Genomic DNA, 20,905 nt, shown 5'->3' with positions numbered 1-20,905 from the left:
CAGCTTTCTCCGTGATACTCAGGGACTGGTGTACATTAAATGTTGAAGGAAAATGAAAAGATTACCTCCTTTGTTCCATATTAAATAGCATCCCAAAGTGTGTTTTGATAAAGGAAACAAATAAGCATATGTACTTCTTTGAAAGCTTCATTAATTTAGTGGTGGATTTTTTTTGGTGGACTCTATTATCCTATTTGCAATTAGGTTAAAAGGTTTCTGCCAATTATACTAATCATAATTCCTCATGCTAAAACTTTTTATTACAGGCTAGAGTTTAATGGTTTGTTTTGATAATGGAGTGAAACACATTATAATCTCATTTTTATAAATTTCAAAGTGTTTTTAGTGAGATTGAAACTTATTGCCATCAAAAACAACCCTATCTCTTGTCTTTTGAGAATTTATTTAAAGTAAGACAGAACTAATGATATTTATGCAGTTTTAGAAATTTGAGGCAAAAATTCCCAGCTTCCTGTCCAACAAAGTCCCCAATTAATCTACTTACTTAGATTAGTTATTTTCTGTTTGCTTTTTTATATATTATTTACTGTCAAAGAATTTTGGGAGATTTTTTTCATAATTCAGTAATATTTACTTCTAGTCCATTAAATTATTAGAATTTACCAACAACACATATTGAATTCTTTGTAAGTGGCTATATCACAACAAGTGGTGAATTTAAAAATACCAAACTGTACTTTAACACTTTTTAACTTATGTGTGAAAAGTTTTCTTCAAATCCTTTTAAACTTGGAATGCCAACCTGTCCTTGTGTTTGGTATTAAATATTGCCCTTCTAAATTCTGCTATGCAGCTTTTCTTATTAATTCACTAGATTTATATTCATGATAACTAAAACATTGTTTTTATCTTAACTTTTACCTTCAATCAGATAGTGTTTCTTTTTTAATTTAATGGAACATTTTCCTTGAAGTTAAAAATTCCAGTCTTCAAAATTGATAAATGACAGATTTCCAAGTGTCGACCTCACTGATTGTAAAATCCCTACAACTGAGTACTTTCAGTCATAAATAAGGAAAAATTTATTAGCTAACTATATTTACTCTTACCTTTAGAGGCCATGAAGATGTTTGAGTCACTTCTTCAAAGGCAGCTGGGTTAAAAGAAAAGGCTTTTCTTGTTGTAGCAAGGAGAAAAAACACAGCATGCATAAAAACTTCAGAAGGTGTCTGTGTACTTCATGTCAGCTTACAAATAACAGAGGAAGTGAGTGCCTTACTGTATCCAGAGTGATGTATTTTACCACTTCGGACAACAGAGGGAGACGAAGCTATCAGCAAAGGTAAACGCAAATCATCATACTCTCAGGGTCTGAAGGAACAATATGAATATAATAAAAAGAGGAAAGGAAAATATGCAAAACTCATTTTAAGAGTCTTGTATTCATGTAGATATTGTTTTTTTTAATATTTCTTTGAATGAATATATATATGCCTTTGCTTTCACTATTATATAAAAAATACTCTATTTTTCTAGTTTCTAGAAATCTCCTGGGCTAGAGTCTATGATACATTATTCCATCCTCTGTAAGTTTCTGACAGTTATAAACACAAAATTTTATATTTTGAAAATTAACTTTAATATTATTTCTCTCTCAGGATTTCTTCACATTCCCTCCCCCAAAAGCAAAGAAGCAAGAAGAGAATTATTCCTTATGATTTGTATAATAAGTAAATCTATGATTTCATTTCTAATTGAATTTGTTAAGTCAGAGGAATCTGAAAATACAAACCTTCAATAACCTCACAAAGTTAATGGAAACATACAGGTGATATTTAACTACCTTGTATACTGGGGGAGAAAAGAAAGCATTATCACCTTGACTCGACAGCTCATCTTCCTCAATGCAGGTGACAATTGCCCTGGATGGCATGATTTGCAAAGGTTGAACTTTCAAGATATGCTACATTATAAGTAACACTGTCTACTTCTAAAAATAGCTAAGTGACCTGATAAGCCATGGAGCATGATGAAAAATTGTAGTCAGCCTCACAGCTTGTTGATAGCCAAAAGTTTATGTTATTATTGGTAAAGAGATATTTCTTTTTATTGTTGTGACTGTTTTGAAGTATTTGGGGTTGAAGAATTGCCATTACCTGACTTGTCATTTTGCAGAAAAGGTGAATAAATATAATTATTTGTTAAAGATTTATTTATTTATTTGAGAGAGAGAGAGTGCACACTGTCAAGCAGACTTACCTTGCAGAAAAGGTGAATAAATATAATTTATTTGTTAAAGATTTATTTATTTATTTGAGAGAGAGAGAGAAAGAGAGAGAGAAAGAGAGAGTGCACACTGTCAGGCAGACTCCCAGCTGAGAGGGGCTAGGTCTCAAGACCCAGGGATCATGACCTGAGACAAAATCAAGAGTTGGAGGCTTAATTAACTGAGCCACCCAAGTGCCCCAATATGATTAGTATTTTCATTAAATTATATGTTTCCTAGATTTCTTACTATTTTTTATGGGCATTTGAAGAAATATTATTCCAAAGAAACTAAGTTGTTTTAACACTATCAAACTTGATGTTTTAATTTATGGCCATAATGAACAAATTAAATTTGATTTTCCACAGAGCACCAATTTTGGAATGAGAATCTGAGTGAATTAAATATGTATTTTGGCCTGTACAGTCCAACCATCCATGTACGTGGATATGGCCATATGACTGACTCCTGGAATCTTTCAGTATTTAACCTGCAAGGGAGAACATCCAGGTCACTTAACCTGGTGTAGTGTAGGGACTGCCCATTTCTTTCTTCACTCTTTCTCTCTCTGTCCTCCCCAAAACAGCACAGACACTGTTTTTTCTTTCCAAAGACCCAGCAGATACCAATCTGAGGTTTCCCCCACCTTCCATTCCTTTATGTTTCCCAGCCTTTCTCAAATAGAGGCTCACAAATCGTCCTGATGGACCTCTGGAACATTCGAGTGTCCTACTGTTCAGTGCTTCTGTAGCCAGGTGGTGTTGCTCCAACTGGCTTCGGCTTCTCTCCTGCGGTCTTTGCTGTTGTCATTTCAATTCCAGCTGCATGGCGCCCTCAATCCCCCTCCCCATCTCCTGGCACCTGTTGCCTCCGCAGAAGCACACAGAACCCTCACATCCACCTCTCTGCTCTGTGTGCTCTGAAGCCCTGGACTGTTTCAAGCAGCATTAAAACCAGTTTCCCTTTGCTATCAGGCTGCAGCTTTCTGGTTTGCTGGTTTGATGCCACGAAATACAGCCAATACAAGGTGGGCGTGTCCAAAAGACATAACCCGGGGCTTGAAGACCACACAGTGGCATTCGTACAAAAAAGGAGACTTAAAAATGAGTATCAGAAAACGTAAGTCAATGGGCCTGCCCCTTCTTAGGACACAATCCTCTCCTGAGCCTTTGTTCTGCAGCTCTGCTGCTTGAACATTCTCCTTTTCTCAGGATGTTCTGCCCCACCTGTCCTTGTCCCTTCTAAAAGAAGGGCCTCCATACCCACCCCCAACTTCAGCTCCAGCCAAAAGGAAACGGAAAAATATAAAATCATCCCCTACCCATGGCCTTTCTGCAGGACATATCAGAGATCTTCCCAAAGATCTGTTTATTCAATATTACATCCTTTTAAGTTTCCCCATTATTTATTTAATAGTTAGATACTTGACTCAAATTCTCATGTCTGAAGAGACTCACCAAAATACTGTCTCAGTAGAAAGGGAGAGACTACACATTAATTAAATCTATCTAGTGGAAGATAAGCTCCCCGTTATGACAAAAACAGGATCATGCTTCAGACAGCATCTGCTGGGGAACGGATGAGGAATGGAGTAGCATATAAGCCTATAGGTCTGGGGCAGGACCAAGGACCAAGTACTGAGAATAATTAGCTTTAGGAATATTTCATGGTTATTTTTGTTTTACTATGAAATTATGTATTCCTAAAAATTAAATACATACACATATAAACATATATATATGTATGTACCTACATAATCAAATATATATATATATATATACATACATATGGAATGAGAGGGAATCATTTTTAATTAATTTATATAAATATTACTGAAATTAATTCCAAAACGTATTTTTATTCACTTGAAATTATGTTTTCTAAAATTCATTATAATACATGAAGTTACATTTGCTTTTAACCACTCCCTTTTAACATTTGGTTAAAAGCAATTAATTCCAAAACGTATTTTATTCACTTGAAATTATGTTTTCTAAAATTCCTTATAATACATGAAGTTACATTTGCTTTTAACCACTCCCTTTTAGCATTTGGTTAAAAGCAAATGTAACTTCATTATTATAAGGAATTTTAGAAAACATAATTTCAAGTGAATAAAATATGTTTTGGAATTAATTTCAGTAATATTTATATAGATTCATGTATTATATCATATATCATGTATTATAATTAATGTTATTTCTTTTTATGGATACTATGGATATACATTTTATTACATTTTATATTATTACATTTTTGGCCACTGTCCTTTTAATGGGAATTTTGATTATTTCCATGATATAAGACAATGGTTTTTATGCACATGTATGGCAGTCTTTTTTAAAATTTTTTTAATTTTTTATTTTTTATAAACATACATTTTTATCCCCACAGGTCTGTGAATCACCAGGTTTACACACTTCACAGCACTCACCAAAGCACATACCCTCCCCAATGTCCATAATCCCACCTCCTTCTCCCAACCCCCCTCCCCCCAGCAACCCTCAGTTTGTTTTGTGAGATTAAGAGTCACTTATGGTTTGTCTCCCTCCCAATTCCATCTTGTTTCATTGATTCTTCTTCTACCCACTTAAGCATGGGGGCTTATATGGCAGTCTTTTGAAGGTATATATCAAGAAATGAAAATGCTGGCTTATGGAGTATGAAGATTCTAATTTTTACTAAGAATCATTACAGAATTTACCAAGTACTAAGCAAATACTAAGAAATTACTAAGTATCACTAAAGATCGTTGGAGAATTGACCTCCAGTGAGCTTGTACCAATTTACCTTCCCAACAGTAATTGGTAAGTGCTCCCATTTCCACATAGTCCTTCTAACATTGGTGTGGGTAGTAGAGGGGGGAATTAACTAGGGACTCCAAAATACTGATATATAAGAAGTCAACATCTAGAAGTCTGAACTACATTTTAACTAAGTAATGTGAACACTTTTGTTGCATGTATTTGTATTTTCAGCTATTCCCATCATACCATACCATGTAAGAATAATTAATAACAAATTTTACGAATAACTGGCTAGAACAATAACATTATTAATGTAAACTTGGGGAATGTTCTTTTCTAGGTATGTGTACCTCCTACTTCTGTAGCCATTTATCCATACTTTGTGAATTTTCTATCAAAGTGCATTTCATTACAAACTTATTCAAATCTGTCCTTTTGAGGCAATGCTTTATTCATTCATCCAATAAACATGTATTAACTTCTTACTATGTGCATAGCATTATAGAGTATACTCAGCTGTAATGATATGGCCTTCACTGGGGGATTGTGTATGCCAGTGGAGTATCACAATATAGGATTGCAATATTCTTTTTATTTTTTAAAACTAAGAGTAAGTTACAACCTCTTGAAAATAAAATGGTGTAACTTATCCTCTCTGAAAAGTGAAACTAACTGGAATCAATAATGCATCATTCAAAAGAGCAATTCCTTGTTTCATACACATCTAATTTTCCTTTCCTCTGTTCCTTTAAAAAGGGAAAATAATACCAGTAAGATATTTTTTCTTAAATAATGAAAGGATAGTAAACTGGATCATGCCTCTTAGCTGTTAATAAAAGGTGGATTTCTGGGTGCCTGAGTGGCTCAGTGGGTTAAGCTGCTGCCTTCGGCTCAGGTCATGATCTCGGGGTCCTGGGATCGAGCCCCGCATTGGGCTCTCAGCTCGGCAGGGAGCCTGCTTCCCTCTCTCTCTCTCTCCCTCTGCCTGCCTCTCTGCCTACTTGTGATCTATCTCTGTCAAATAAATAAATACATCTTTAAAAATAAATAAATAAAAGGTGCATTTCTTACCCCTGCTCATTCTGCATATTTAAAAAGATATTGATCCAGAGGATTAGAAGAAAAGGAAAAGGATCCTGGATACAGAGAAGAATCTGTGAAAGTAAGATAAAGCTGGTTCTGGAGCAGATCTAGAGGGGTCCGCGTTCACCAAGATGACATGGAAAAGACTCCTCATTTAGAGTCCTGTGCACAGACTCCTTGGGACAGATGGCCCCCCATAATCAGTAGATGGTAAAGCCCAAGGCAGAAGCAAAAGTTTAATTTGTGTATAGAAGTTCTTCCTAAATTTTCAGCCTTATTTATTTTCTTCAGTTGGAACTAAGTTAAGCAGAATGGAGTTCTTTGAAGTATCCTGCGTTTTTTGTGCTTTGTCTTCAGGCATTTGCCTGATCTCTTATACATAATGCAAACTTTTAATAGTCCATAATGGTTTTTTCCTTTAAAGAGTCTTAAAGTAGGGGGAATTCTGACAGCTTCTTTCATTCCAGGGTATATTACTAGGAAAAGAGATTAAATTACAAGCAGAAAACTTGTACAAATATATGGCATATCAACAACTACTTATTTAGATGTCCTTCAAGAGGTATGTTTATGCGTGTATCTGAGAGAGAGAGAGGAAGTTGAAGAGACAGAGCCAGAGAGAGACAGAAAGAGGGAGAGAGGGAGAGAGAGCGAGGGAAATTGAAGCTACAAAGTAGATGGAGGAGAATTAAAATGTTAAAAATCTTCAGAGACCTCAGTGTTCCCCACCAACAGCTACTTCGTCGTTTTGAAAATCTCTTGACTTCTACCATTATTTTACATATACTTACCTTGTACCTTGCTCCTTGTGGTCACTTTGTCCTCCCAACATCTGCCTGCATGTCAGCCATCACCAAAATCCTGCACCAAAGCCTTCGGTCGCTGCAGCTGACAGCCCAGCAGTGCTCTGCATACAGCTGCCTCCCCTGACAGCAGCCATAACATGCACCGCAAGTGCGGCTGCAGTTCAGCGTCAGCTAGAGCACAGACGCTGGGTTCTGCAGCACATCTTCTCCTTTGCATTCCCAGCTGTGAAAATAAGCTCCAGCAAGCCTGGATCCCCCCCCAAGAGCACTGTTCCCAAGAAACTGTGATAATGATTACAACAAATATCCATGAACCATATAGGCAAAGTCCATTAATTTATGCTCCATAGTGCGTGCTTAGTGTTTCCTCTGCTGCTCTGCATAGACTAAATCATCCAGAGAATGTTCCTGCATTTAAATGCATGCTTTGCGAAGTGGTGGCTGAAAGTGGGGTGCGTTCCATTGGACATGGAGAATTTTGCTTGGCTGAATGGGGGTGGAGAAGGAAGGCCTGTTTTTGTTAACTCGCATCCTTTCTTTTTGTTGGTGGTGCCTCATGCAGGGCCTGACCTGTTGTGGGCATTTGTGGAATGTTAACTGCAGGAATGATGGAATCCAAGTCACCAAGAGCCTTGTCTCTTGTTTGGACCATCTTCTTTCTGTTATTTTGCCTACAGACAAATGTAGGAACTGTGAAGAGTGGATGAGAATTATGATCATGCTCCTGACTTCAAGTTGTGATTTGAATAAGATTTATACAAGTAAGCTATGGTGTTTGGGGCATGTCTAGAAATAACTCTGTGTTTGCCTAAGTGAAGTATATTTATGCTTTGCGTGATTTTGTTTTTTTCTTTTGAACTCTCCTTAGTCATGTTTTTCTCAGGTCACTAAGTAGATTCTACTGCAACAGAAATATATTTTGTCAATATAAATGTATTTTGAGCCACATATGTAATTTAAACTTTTCTAGAAGCTACATCAAAATTCACAAGCAGGGGAAGTTAATTTAAATAATATATTTTATTTAACCAGCTATTTCAAACATAAAATTTCAACATGTGGCATTCTCCAATTTCCAAGGGCTCAGTATCCACATGTGGCTAGTAATTACTGTATTGGACATGAGACTCCTAGTGTATTTTTCCAGCAAAAGATTTGGCTGGTGGCAGCTGAAAGGTTGTTTATCAATCTTATTTGTTTATTTAAATACATATAAGCTTTAAGATAATTTTGAACTTCAGTTTTTTAATTTACATATTTTAAAATAAAAGTAGCACATTGATATGGAAAACAAATTCAGGTTACACTGGAAATTATAAAATAAAGGTTATCTTCTTTCCCACACCAGTTTGTTCTCCCCAGATAATTAGTGTGAACTCTTGTGTGCGTATTTTCAGGTCAAAAAAATATGCTTATAATATGAGAATATCTTTATCTATCCCTATGAAATCTTATACAAACAGACCTGTACTGTGCTCAGCTTCAATAGTAAACAGAGAAAAATAGAATGTGATATCATTATATACTGCTTAGAATGGCAAAAATTAGAAGAACTGACACTACCAAGTGATGCCAGACACGGAGCAATGTTAACTCTTTTATGAGTATGTGTTTTGCTACCATACGTTGGAAACAGTTTGACATTATTTAATATGTTTGAAGAGACACATATTCAATGCCCTAGCGATTCCATTTCTAGGTATATAGGTATATAGGGGTATATAACCCCGAAGAAACACTTGCTCATCTACAGCATGAGATATATGTAAGAATGCTCATAGAAGCATCCATCATTATAACCCCAAATTGGAAAAAAACGTTGGTTGGTAAACTGGTGCCCTACCACAGAGAGTAAGGAGAGACCAAAGAAAGAGGCAGACCACTCCTGATTGGTAGGTGGTAGTTTGAATAAGCAATGGAATTTACTTGCAAGGCTTGTCTTGGGCTACTGCAGGACGAGTAGATCCCTGCACCTTCCTGCCAGATTCTTAGGTGTATATAGAGGTCTTAACTGGGTCTAGTCACCTATACCATCCAGATGGTCTCAATACCTTCCTCTCTCAAGACTGTGTTGCTGGGGCAGGGTCTTGTGGGGAGGGCAAGCAGGAGGCACATTCCAAGGACTGGGGAGGGAACTTCTGTCAGGGACTAGCTTGAAGGTCACCCAGAGATTATAGCCTGTTGGTGACCCCCTTTAGCACAACGGCAATGTTCACTCAAAAAAATTGATAGTTTCACACTTATATAATGAAATATTACACATAAAGTGAATAAACTGCAGCTATTTGGATGTAATATGTGTATTTATTTCGATCATGACATTGAATACAAGAAGAAAGTCACACACACAAAAAAACTTATGTAGGGTGATTCCATTTCTATAAAATTTGAAAGAGGTTAAACCAAAGGCACACAGAGGTACTAAAACTTTACTTTAAAAAAAAATACAGCAAATATCAGATTTGTAGTTACCTTTAGGGAGGAGAGAAAAATATGTAAACAGGCAGAGACCTACAAGAGGATCTTTAGGTCCTGGAAACATGCTAATTTTTAACTGGTGTGGTGTTTATACTGGTGCTGGCACTCTAGAGAGGAAGCTGGTAGTATTTGATTATATACTAAAGTACGTACTTCAGTGAAATTCTTCCACAGGTCCATAAAGGGACACTCATGACAGTGAACAGTTGAAGGCAACTCAGGTGTCCATAACTGGGACAATGTATAAGCAAAACATGATAGATACCTGCTGTGGAATAGCATATAGCTATTAGAAGTAATTTATTAGGTATACACACATTAACTGGCATAAGTAGTGGCAAAAGTGTTTAATTAAAAAAAAAAAAAAGAAAGAAAGAACAGAACAAAGTTTATTCAGTTGTTGGGGATTTACTGATACTGCTTTTCTTTTCTCAATGATTTTGGACCTTGGCTCTCTGTCACATTTTCCAACGCTATTTCTATCTTATATCTTGAAAAATAGAATACACACATAAATGATCCCCCCAATTTAATGCCTTTTTACCTTCCTCCAGTGATCTTGTTTCCTATTCTACCTCAGTCTACCTTAAAAGAAGATGTATCTTTTACAGGTATATCTTAGCTATTTTTTTTAAAGATTTTATTTATTTATTCATTTGAGAGAGAATGAGTGAGAGAGAGCATGAGAGAGGAGAAGGTCAGAGGGAGAAGCCGACTCCCCAAGGAGCAGGGAGCCGGATGTGGGACTTGATCCTGGAAGTCCGGGATCATGACCTGAGCCGAAGGCAGCCGCTCAACCAACTGAGCCACCCAGGCGCCCTATCTTAGTTATTTTTATAACTAGTAAGTGCAGTCCTTCCATAATGTCAAATTCATGTAGCCTGTCCTCTGTTTCTGGCTCATTCTCTCCGGTACTTTCACGGAAACAAACTTTTGATACACCAGCGCCTTCAATCCTACCCATCATTGCTTCCCTTTGATGTCTTCATTCTCTTGCTCATCCAGCCTGAATTCCATGGAGAACTATTATAATTACATCCCTGAATATACACATTTCTTATTTCATAATACCCACTTGGCCAAAAAAAAAAAAAAAAATCCTGGCTCAGTCCAACTCTTCTATTCTAGGCCTGAACCTAAACACATACAAAGGACACCAAAAAATGATTCTTAGTTTCACTTTTTTTTATATTTATGATCTCAAAATCAAGTGGCTCTCAATGTTGCCAGATTATTATTTCCTTGATCCTCTTGGATGACTATTTCATACCTTCTCTCAAAGAAGCATCAGTGCCTTTTTTCCTATCTTGTTCTCAGCTTCTAATTGTGCAGCCAAGTTCACTGAGAAAATGGGAGCAATCAGAAGATGACTTCACGGGCACGTTGTTGGCTCAGTGGGTTAAGACTCTGCCTTCAGCTCAGGTCATGATCTTAGGGTTCTGGGATTGAGCTCCACATCGGGCTCTCTGCTCTGCGAGGAACTTTCTTCCCCTTCTCACTCTGCCTGCCTCTCTGTGATCTACTTCCTGATCTACTGCCTGCCTCTCCTTGTGATTTCTCTGTGTGTGTCAAATAAATAAATTAATTTAAAAAAAAGATAAAAGAAATTCCCACTACCATAGGTAGTCACCTGCCAACAACACCTGTGCACAGAGTCTGTCTTCCTCCATGTGGCCATACATAATTCATCCACGTTGCTCCCTGCAAGTGTGTACTGCATCTCAGCCTCTCTTGCAAACTCAAGGACCCTTAACTAGTATTTTCCTCCTTTCTCTCTCATATCAAGTATTTGTTCTTCGCATTACTGTACAAACTGCCATAATGACTTCCACATTAAATTTTTCTTTATTTGACCCACTCCTCTACCAGCCATAGCTCATTTCTCTGCTTCTTTTCATAGCAAAACTCCTCCAAAAGAATTTCTGTATTTGCAGCCTGTGATGTCTGACCTTCTGTGTCCTCCCAAACCACTCCACGCAGGCTTTGGCTTTAACCATTCCACAATTAACTACTTTTGTTAAGGTTGAAGGTAATTCCTATATTCTTAAACCCAGTCATTAATTTCTGTTTTTCCTTTTCTCCTTTTGCTTGACCTACTGGCAGTGCTTGACAGAGTTGATCATACCCTCTCCTTTATACACTTTCCTTAAGAGGTTTTTTAGCCTTTTTTTTTTTTTTTTTTAAGTGATCACTACTCAGGTCTGTTTTGCTGGTGATACCTCCTGTTTCAAATGTCTTTTTTGGAGTACTCCAAACCTAAATCCTTAATCATTTTCCCCCATATCTTTTATACATGTGATTACTCCAAAATATATTTCTAGCTCAGGCTATGCTTCTGAACTGCGTACTTGTAAAACAACATCTCAGACTCAGGTTCAAACTGAACTCCTGATCTGCTTTACCCATCTAGTCTATGATAATCTTTACCTCTCTAGTTAGGCCAAATCTTGTGGGTCATTCTTGATTCCTCTCTTTACTTACACATTCTGTTTCATACAGGGAATTCTTTGACCCTTTCTTCAAAATCTATCAAGAATCCAACCAGTTCTTACCAACATACTTCCGTCTTAGTCCAGCCACGATAATCATAGGACTGGATTATTATGGTAGTCTCATAAATGGACCCTGTTTCTACCCTGGTCCCCAGTAGTTAATTCTCAATGCAACAGCAAGAATGACCCTTTGAAAACATAGGATCAGATCACTCCTCTCCTCAAACCTTGGAATGATCTAGAAAGACCCTGTACCATCTGTCACATCTGATCCTCTTCCCTTTATTCACTCTAGTTTAGTCTATTTTAATCTATTCATTTTAATCTATTTAGTCTATTCACTCTATTTACTCTATTTATTTTGTTATTTCTAGACCATATCTGGGATTCTTTTCCTTTAGTTTTGCTCAAAACATTCCTTCTAATTGGAATATTCTTTTGCAAGATATTTGCAGGTTAACGCCCTCTTCTCATTTACGTTTTTGCCTAAATATCACTTTTAGACAAAGTCTTTACTAATCACCATATATAATATTCTTACACAACCGCCATCCCCCAGAAGTCCAGCAGTTTCTTTTCCTTTCTTGGCTTGAAAATTATAGACTCTATTTCTATTCTTTAGAGCCTAACTTTACATATTGGTCATGTGTATATAATAAAGTATAAAGTTATTTTCCATAACTATGTAGCTTAATAACATTTGGTCTTAGTTCTATATATAAAACATTCAATGCTTAGCCCTTTACTATAGTTTCACTGTATTATGATTGGTGGCTACATGTGTCTTCATGTTGTGTTTTTATAAAGGGCTCCTGGGATTGTGTTTTATGAATTCATGCATATTTGAAAATTTCTTTCTGTTGTCTTTACACTTGCTTGACAGATTGGCTGGGTATAACACTCATGAGTTATGTTTCATCTCCCCTTAGAACTTTGTAGATTCTGCTTCTATTTTTTTTTTTTAAATATTTATGTGGTTGTCCTAAGACAATAGGCATTTCCTGCTTTGTAAATCCCTTGCTTTCCTTGCCTACATGACTGAAGAATTCTTTCTTTAGCCTCGCACTTCACAAAGTTGACTATTACGTGTTAGATGGCTGTTTGTTTTGTCGCAGTGCTGTAGGAAAGCATGTAATCCTTTGATCCTTGCATTCCTATACTCTTTTATGTAAGGAAAATTTCTTTTAAGAACATTTTTTTCTGTTCCATTAGTTGTTGGTCTCCACTTCAGACACAAGTATTCTCCTAGGTTTCTTCATTTTCACTTGCTCTGTTTTATTACCTCCTTTTAATTGTTTTAAGCACTTTGTTTTCTCTTGTGTTCACATTATTGTCTCAAGAATCTATTATCATTCCTATTATTAATTTTTCTATATAACTTCTTTTAATCTAGTTACCTGAGTTACCTGTTAGTTTCAGATGATTTCTGTGTTCTGTAATGCTGTTTCTGCTCCCTCAATTTGGTCTTTTAGCTCTCCATTTTCCTATTATTAAGCTGTTTTACCATGGTAAACTTAGTATATTGATATCTTGGATCTGTGTTTTCTTTAAATTCTTCTTTGGCAAAAGCAGTTAGATATTTTTCTTTCTTGGGTGACTTTTTCTTTAAAAGTTGTTTTTTTAAAAATTTCATTTTACTTACACAACTGTTTCTTCCTCTCTCTGCTTCCACCAGTGTCTTTCCTTTCTCCCTTTCTTTCATCTCTCTCTCTCTTCCCCACTTTATTCCTTTTTTTTTTTTTCCACCCTTTCAATAGCCTTTTGCAGTGCTAACATGCTTCTTTCTTTCATCCATCTCTGTCATGACCTTCTGATTCCTTTGATGCAGTGTGGATAAATCCTCGATGATTTTCCTTTCCAACCTGATATGAAATTCACAGAGCTTCAGTTCAACTCTCACTATTTTGCAATCTGTTACTTTTATGTAGCATCTGATCATGAAAGTCAAGAGGAGAATTCAGCCTGGACTCTGTGATATCTTATTCAGAGGCTTTGGTCTCTGGGCCCCTTTTTCCATTTTTGTGAAATATTTTGTATCAAGTTTCAGTGTTCTAAGTTGCTATGTATCCCGTTTCTGTTCTGTGGTGGATAACCTTCCATACCAAGTAAAGTGGGATCCTACAGCCCTCCTTTGCTTCTGAGATGATTAGGCAGGTTAGTTCTCTTGTCACTTCCTCCAGCAGCCATTGCCATATACTTCCCAACCACTGAGACAGAAATACAGCTGGAAACTTGCTTTTGCCCACACAATTTCCAGAATGATTAGTGTACTGCCTGTGGCCATTAGAGTTTAAGGGATTGGGACACTGCATGGTAAAGGTGAACAAGAGACTGCAGTTAAGGTGTGTAGACCCATGGCCTTTGGTGTAGCCATTTCACTAGGCTTCATTCCCTTTTCCCAGACAATCTGCCTTGCTTTTTAATTCCTTGTCTTTGACTGCTTTGCCTCCTGGCTGGACACAATTCTGGGAAATAGAATTCATTTTATTTTTCTTACAAACATCCTTCTCGCTGGGGAAATCTAAATGAATAGTCTTAGATATTTTTCTTATTTCTTATGAGACTCTGATGTGGTAGGGAGGGGCTATATAAACCTTTTGTTTACATTTTTTCTAACCCTGACTAAGCAACACTTCAATATGCCCTTCAAAGAAAATATTTTAAAATCATGGGATTCAAGGCACAGAAAGAGATCTTAAAACCATAGTTTCCTAACCAGTAACCTTGGTAGCTTTCCATTTCTGTGTAATTTTTGATAGTAAGTACTAATATTTACTTGTCAAGAAGAAAAGCAAGTTGAAAAAAATGTTATGACTGAGTTACAACTAGTTACAGAGATATTCTCTGACTCTGAAATTCTGACTGCCCTTATAACTATATTTCTATTATACTTGTTTTTCCTGCTAAATCCCACAACATAATTCAGAGATGTCAAAAGTACTTATTTCAGTCTTTTGGGTCATTTATGATTTAAGTAAACTAGTATTTTTAATGCTAATTCTTAAAAGTTCTTTATAAACAATTTAACATATTTTGGCCAGTTAATTAGGAGCAGTGATTTTGATTCACAGTTTTGTGCTGTTATAAATTGAGAGATTCTGTCCAGGTTTTTTTTATGAAGGAGCAAAGGGATGTTTCATTAAATTTCAAAGGCCTGTCTTGTGTCTGACCATCAATGTGCTATTATTACACTTAATGTCTTGTTCTTCATGAGGGAAATCTTTTTCTTTTTTAATCCCCTGTCACTTTCCAAATCATCATTTTTGAGAATCTACCAATCAAAGGAAATTGTGATTCTTTGAGCCTCTCAGCTGTACTCTTTGTTACCATGGAAACCACGCCAAACTGTTACCATGGTAACCTTCCTGAAACCATGATTTCTCTCATTATCAGTTTTTCCTAAGATTAATAAATTCATTGGAAGTTTAACATAAATAATGCTGTATTTGTGTATCATTTAGGGTTCATTTTTAACTCTCACTTATTTTAAATTATATATAGCTGAATGTATGGTTCATGATGGAGGAACAAGCACGCTCAGGTGGCAATATTTTAAGCAATTGATTGAATGTCTGAGGAGAATTAATTTGACCTTGCTGCTGATAATATTTTCTCTTTAGTGGCATGTATTTAGTAGCTTAAGGTACTTTTTCCCCACATACAGCTTGGCTCTGCAGTATTATATGCCTTGATATTATAAACAGTATTTTTGGTCTTCAGTTTGTATAATCCTACAGATAAAACACAGAGGACATGGTTATGGATAAATAACAAAAGGTAAATTATAGATATCTTGGGAACATAAAAGCAATTGTATCTTTATGTATTTAATGTGTGGTGAAAGAAAGTGTGATTTGATTAATATAATCTTTTTTTTTTTTAATTTGACAGAGATCACAAGTAGGCAGAGAGGCAGGCGGGGTGGGGTGGGGGGTTGGGGGGGGGAAGCAGGCTCCCTGCTGAGCAGAGAGCCTGATGCAGGCCTCGGATCTCAGGACCCTGAGATCATGACCTTGAGCTGAAGGCAGAGGCTTTAACCCACTGAGCCACCCAGGCGCCCAGAAAGTGTGATTTGATTAAAGAGCTAATTTGATATTGTTAGGAGTCAATTGCTACTGTTTAAATGGGTAATTCAGGAAACTGAATAAACATGCTTCAGAATAATTTTATAAATATTTTCAGATATTTATAATATTTAAATATTTGAATATTTTTTTTCTAATACTTTATTTTTTTATTTTTTTTTATTTTTTATATACATATATTTTTATCCCCAGGTCTGTGAATCACCAGGTTTACACACTTCACAGCACTCACCAAATCACATACCCTCCCCAATGTCCATAATCCCACCCCCTTCTCCCCAACCCCCTCCCCCCGGCAACCCTCAGTTTGTTTTGTGAGATTAAGAGTCACTTATGGTTTGTCTCCCTCCCAATCCCATCTTGTTTCATTTATTCTTCTACCCACTTAAGCCTCCATGTTGCATCACCACTTCCTCATATCAGGGAGATCATATGATAGTTGTCTTTCTCTGCTTGACTTATTTCGCTAAGCATGATACGCTCTAGTTCCATCCACGTTGTTGCAAATGGCAAGATTTCATTTCTTTTGATGGCTGCATAGTATTCCATCGTGTATATATACCACATCTTCTTGATCCATTCATCTGTTGATGGACATCTAGGTTCTTTCCATAGTTTGGCTATTGTGGACATTGCTGCTATAAACATTCGGGTGCATGTGTCCCTTTGGATCACTACATTTGTATCTTTAGGGTAAATACCCAATAGTGCAATTGCTGGGTCATAGGGCAGTTCTATTTTCAACATTTTGAGGAACCTCCATGCTGTTTTCCAGAGTGGCTGCACCAGCTTGCATTCCCACCAACAGTGTAGGAGGGTTCCCCTTTCTCCGCATCCTCGCCAGCATCTGTCATTTCCTGACTTGTTGATTTTAGCCATTCTGACTGGTGTGAGGTGATATCTCATTGTGGTTTTGATTTGTATTTCCCTGATGCCGAGTGATATGGAGCACTTTTTCATGTGTCTGTTCGCCATCTGGATGTCTTCTTTGCAGAAATGTCTGTTCATGTCTTCTGCCCATTTCTTGATTGGATTATTTGTTCTTTGGGTGTTGAGTTTGCTAAGTTCTTTATAGATTCTGGACACTAGTCCTTTATCTGATATGTCGTTTGCAAATATCTTCTCCCATTCTGTCAGTTGTCTTTTGATTTTGTTAACTGTTTCCTTTGCTGTGCAAAAGCTTTTGATCTTGATGAAATCCCAGTAGTTCATTTTTTCCCTTGCTTCCCTTGCCTTTTGCGTTGTTCCTAGGAAGATGTTGCTGCGGCAGAGGTCGAAGAGGTTGCTGCCCGTGTTCTCCTCAAGGATTTTGATGGACTCCTTTCGTACATTGAGGTCCTTCATCCATTTTGAGTCTATTTTTGTGTGTGGTGTAAGGAAATGGTCCAATTTCATTTTTCTGCATGTGGCTGTCCAATTTTCCCAGCACCATTTATTGAAAAGGCTGTCTTTTTTCCATTGGACATTCTTTCCTGCTTTGTCGAAGATTAGTTGACCATAGAGTTGAGGGTCTATTTCTGGGCTCTCTATTCTGTTCCATTGATCTATGTGTCTGTTTTTGTGCCAGTACCATGCTGTCTTGATGATGACAGCTTTGTAATAGAGCTTGAAGTCCGCAATTGTGATGCCACCAACGTTGGCTTTCTTTTTCAATATCCCTTTGGCTATTCGAGGTCTTTTCTGGTTCCATATAAATTTTAGAATTATTTGTTCCATTTCTTTGAAAAAGATGGATGGTACTTTGATAGGAATTGCATTAAATGTGTAGATTGCTTTAGGTAGCATAGACATTTTCACAATATTTATTCTTCCAATCCAGGAGCATGGAACATTTTTCCATTTCTTTGTGTCTTCCTCAATTTCTTTCATGAGTACTTTATAGTTTTCTGAGTATAGATTCTGTGCCTCTTTGGTTAGGTTTATTCCTAGGTATCTTATGGTTTTGGATGCAATTGTAAATGGGATTGACTCCTTAATATCTCTTTCTTCTGTCTTGCTGTTGGTGTAGAGAAATGCAACTGATTTCTGTGCATTGATTTTATATCCTGACACTTTACTGAATTCCTGTATAAGTTCTAGCAGTTTTGGAGTGGAGTCTTTTGGGTTTTCCACATATAGTATCATATCATCTGCGAAGAGTGATAATTTGACTTCTTCTTTGCCAATTTGGATGCCTTTAATTTCCTTCTGTTGTCTGATTGCTGAGGCTAGGACCTCTAGTACGATGTTGAATAGCAGTGGTGATAATGGACATCCCTGCCGTGTTCCTGACCTTAGCGGAAAAGCTTTCAGTTTTTCTCCATTGAGAATGATATTTGCAGTGGGTTTTTCATAGATGGCTTTGATGATATTGAGGTATGTGCCCTCTATCCCTACACTTTGAAGAGTTTTGATCAGGAAGGGATGTTGTACTTTGTCAAATGCTTTTTCAGCATCTATTGAGAGTATCATATGGTTCTTGTTCTTACTTTTATTGATGTGTTGTATCACATTGACTGATTTGCGGATGTTGAACCAACCTTGCAGCCCTGGAATAAATCCCACTTGGTCGTGGTGAATAATCTTTTTAATGTACTGTTGAATCCTATTGGCTAGTATTTTGTTGAGTATTTTCGCATCTGTGTTCATCAAGGATATCGGTCTATAGCTCTCTTTTTTGGTGGGATCCTTGTCTGGTTTTGGGATCAAGGTGATGCTGGCCTCATAAAATGAGTTTGGAAGTTTTCCTTCCATTTTTATTTTTTGGAACAGTTTCAGGAGAATAGGAATTAGTTCTTCTTTAAATGTTTGGTAGAATTCCCCCGGGAAGCCGTCTGGCCCTGGGCTTTTGTTTGTTTGGAGATTTTTAATGACTGTTTCAATCTCCTTACTGGTTATGGGTCTGTTCAGGCTTTCTATTTCTTCATGGTTCAGTTGTGGTAGTTTATATGTTTCTAGGAATGCATCCATTTCTTCCAGATTGTCAAATTTATTGCCGTAGAGTTGCTCATAGTATGTTCTTATAATAGTTTGTATTTCCTTGGTGTTAGTTGTGATCTCTCCTCTTTCATTCATGATTTTATTTATTTGGGTCCTTTCTCTTTTCTTTTTGATAAGTCGGGCCAGGGGTTTATCAATTTTATTAATTCTTTCAAAGAACCAGCTCCTAGTTTCGTTGATTTGTTCTATTGTTTTTTTGGTTTCTATTTCATTGATTTCTGCTCTGATCTTTATGATTTCTCTTCTCCTGATGGGCTTAGGGTTTCTTTCTTGTTCTTTCTCCAGCTCCTTTAGGTGTAGGGTTAGGTTGTGTACCTGAGACCTTTCTTGTTTCTTGAGAAAGGCTTGTACCGCTATATATTTTCCTCTCAGGACTGCCTTTGTTGTGTCCCACAGATTTTGAACCATTTTAAATAGTTTAAAAATATCTTCTGATATGCATCCAAAGGGAGAAAAATTAAATAGTTAAAAAGAAAAGGGGACCAGGATTGGAGGTTAGATTATAAAATCCATTATTTTAAACTTTTTTATGGTTTGATGTTTATGTTTTATATGCTAACCATTATAAATAAGGATCAAATCAAGATTTTTGTTCTGTAGTTTTGAGTGGTATTTTTCACATAAAAAGGAATGTCTAAGAATTTTTATTTCTTTCTAAATTGAATACAAACATAAGCATGTGTGCTAGGTTTTCTAGGAGAGTCCTATTCCTCATAAAACTTCATCCCAGATTGTCCCTTTGTTTCCATTTCTTCTATGAGGGAGAAAGTATGGACTCATGTAATCAGTGGAACTAAGGCCCTGGATTTGGAGCATGAACACGTGGAAGGGCTAGCACGTGCACTGCCTCTATGTGATTGAAGGTGGGACCCCTGGGAGTCTGAGTACCAATAACAAACAGATGCCACCTTCAAAATAGAATCAGATCAGGAATTTTATTTACAAAAACATTATTTTTAAATTTGTGGCTTCAGGGACCCAAGATGACCACACTTCAGTTTACCAGTCGGCCCCCAAGGACCAGTGTGTGTCATATAGTAGGGATAGAAGGAGACAGTCCCGTTGGGTTGGTTGCGGGGAGAGGGATGAGATAAGCAGATAGCTGTTCTGACCGTACCTTCCCTGGACCTTCTCATCTCCCGCCTCTTCACTGGCCAGTGACAAGAAGCCAGAAGACATGAAAGCTCTGTTTTGTAGAATAAGTAAATTCTTTTCTCTGGGCAGAAAACAGAATAGGTATAAGTGGAGATGGTCAGAGAATGGATTTTTAGGGGAAAAAGGAAGATATCTGTCATGTAACTCCTATCTTTAGAGATTTTGTGATTTTGTTAGAATTGGGATTTTAGGGGCACCTGGGTGGCTCAGTGGGTTAAAGCCTCTGCCTTCGGCTCAGGTCATGATCCCAAGGTCCTGGGATCGAGCCCCACATCGGGCTCTCTGCTCAGCAGGGAGCCTGCTTCCTCCTCTCTCTGACTGTCTCTCTGCTTACCTGTGATCTCTGTCTGTCAAATAAATAAATAAAATCTCTAAAAAAAAAAGAATTGGGATTTTATTCTCATCTGTCAGACAAATTGTTATAATGAATATATAAATCTGCCATGTCTACAATGTGAGTAGTCTTTTCTTACTCATGGCAACATTGTGTACTGAGCCACCAGCAAGGTGATGGGTTCCTGCCTTATGTTTGAGTAAAAATTCAGAATGAGGAACCTGACTAGACTCCATGCATGGTGTCTTTCATTTACAGTGTCACAATGATCAAGAAAAAGGAGCTACTCTGAATTCACATTTCATGGCATCACGAGGGTCACAGATGGAATCCAGAAAGTGGAGCTGTCTCATCAATATGCTGTAGGTCCCCAACCTCACCATCTGAAAATTCTTTCAAAGACCATTTCCTTCCTTCCTTCCTTCCTTCCTTCCTTCCTTCCTTCCTCTTTCTTTCTTTCTTTCTTTTCTTCTTCTTCTTCTTCTTCTTCTTTTTTTTTTTTTAAAGATTTAAAGATTT

General features: G+C 37.0%; 1 long non-coding RNA gene across 3 annotated transcripts in view; it reads left to right on the top strand.

The window, feature by feature from the left end:
- The first annotated feature begins 4,343 nt into the window (after nucleotides 1-4,343).
- The window catches only part of LOC131825031 (uncharacterized), a 69,404-nt gene continuing 52,842 nt past the window's right edge, over nucleotides 4,344-20,905 (top strand). For all 3 annotated transcript variants that reach the window (XR_009351095.1, XR_009351094.1, XR_009351093.1), the window contains exons 1-2: nucleotides 4,344-7,624; nucleotides 20,645-20,748. This is a non-coding gene — a long non-coding RNA (uncharacterized LOC131825031). The remainder of the gene's footprint in view (nucleotides 7,625-20,644; nucleotides 20,749-20,905) is intronic.

This window comes from Mustela lutreola, chromosome 2, assembly GCF_030435805.1.
Source record: "Mustela lutreola isolate mMusLut2 chromosome 2, mMusLut2.pri, whole genome shotgun sequence".
Taxonomy (NCBI): Eukaryota; Metazoa; Chordata; class Mammalia; order Carnivora; family Mustelidae; genus Mustela; species Mustela lutreola.
Note: the sequence above shows the minus strand (reverse complement) of the source record. Positions and strands in the feature narration are given on the sequence as shown.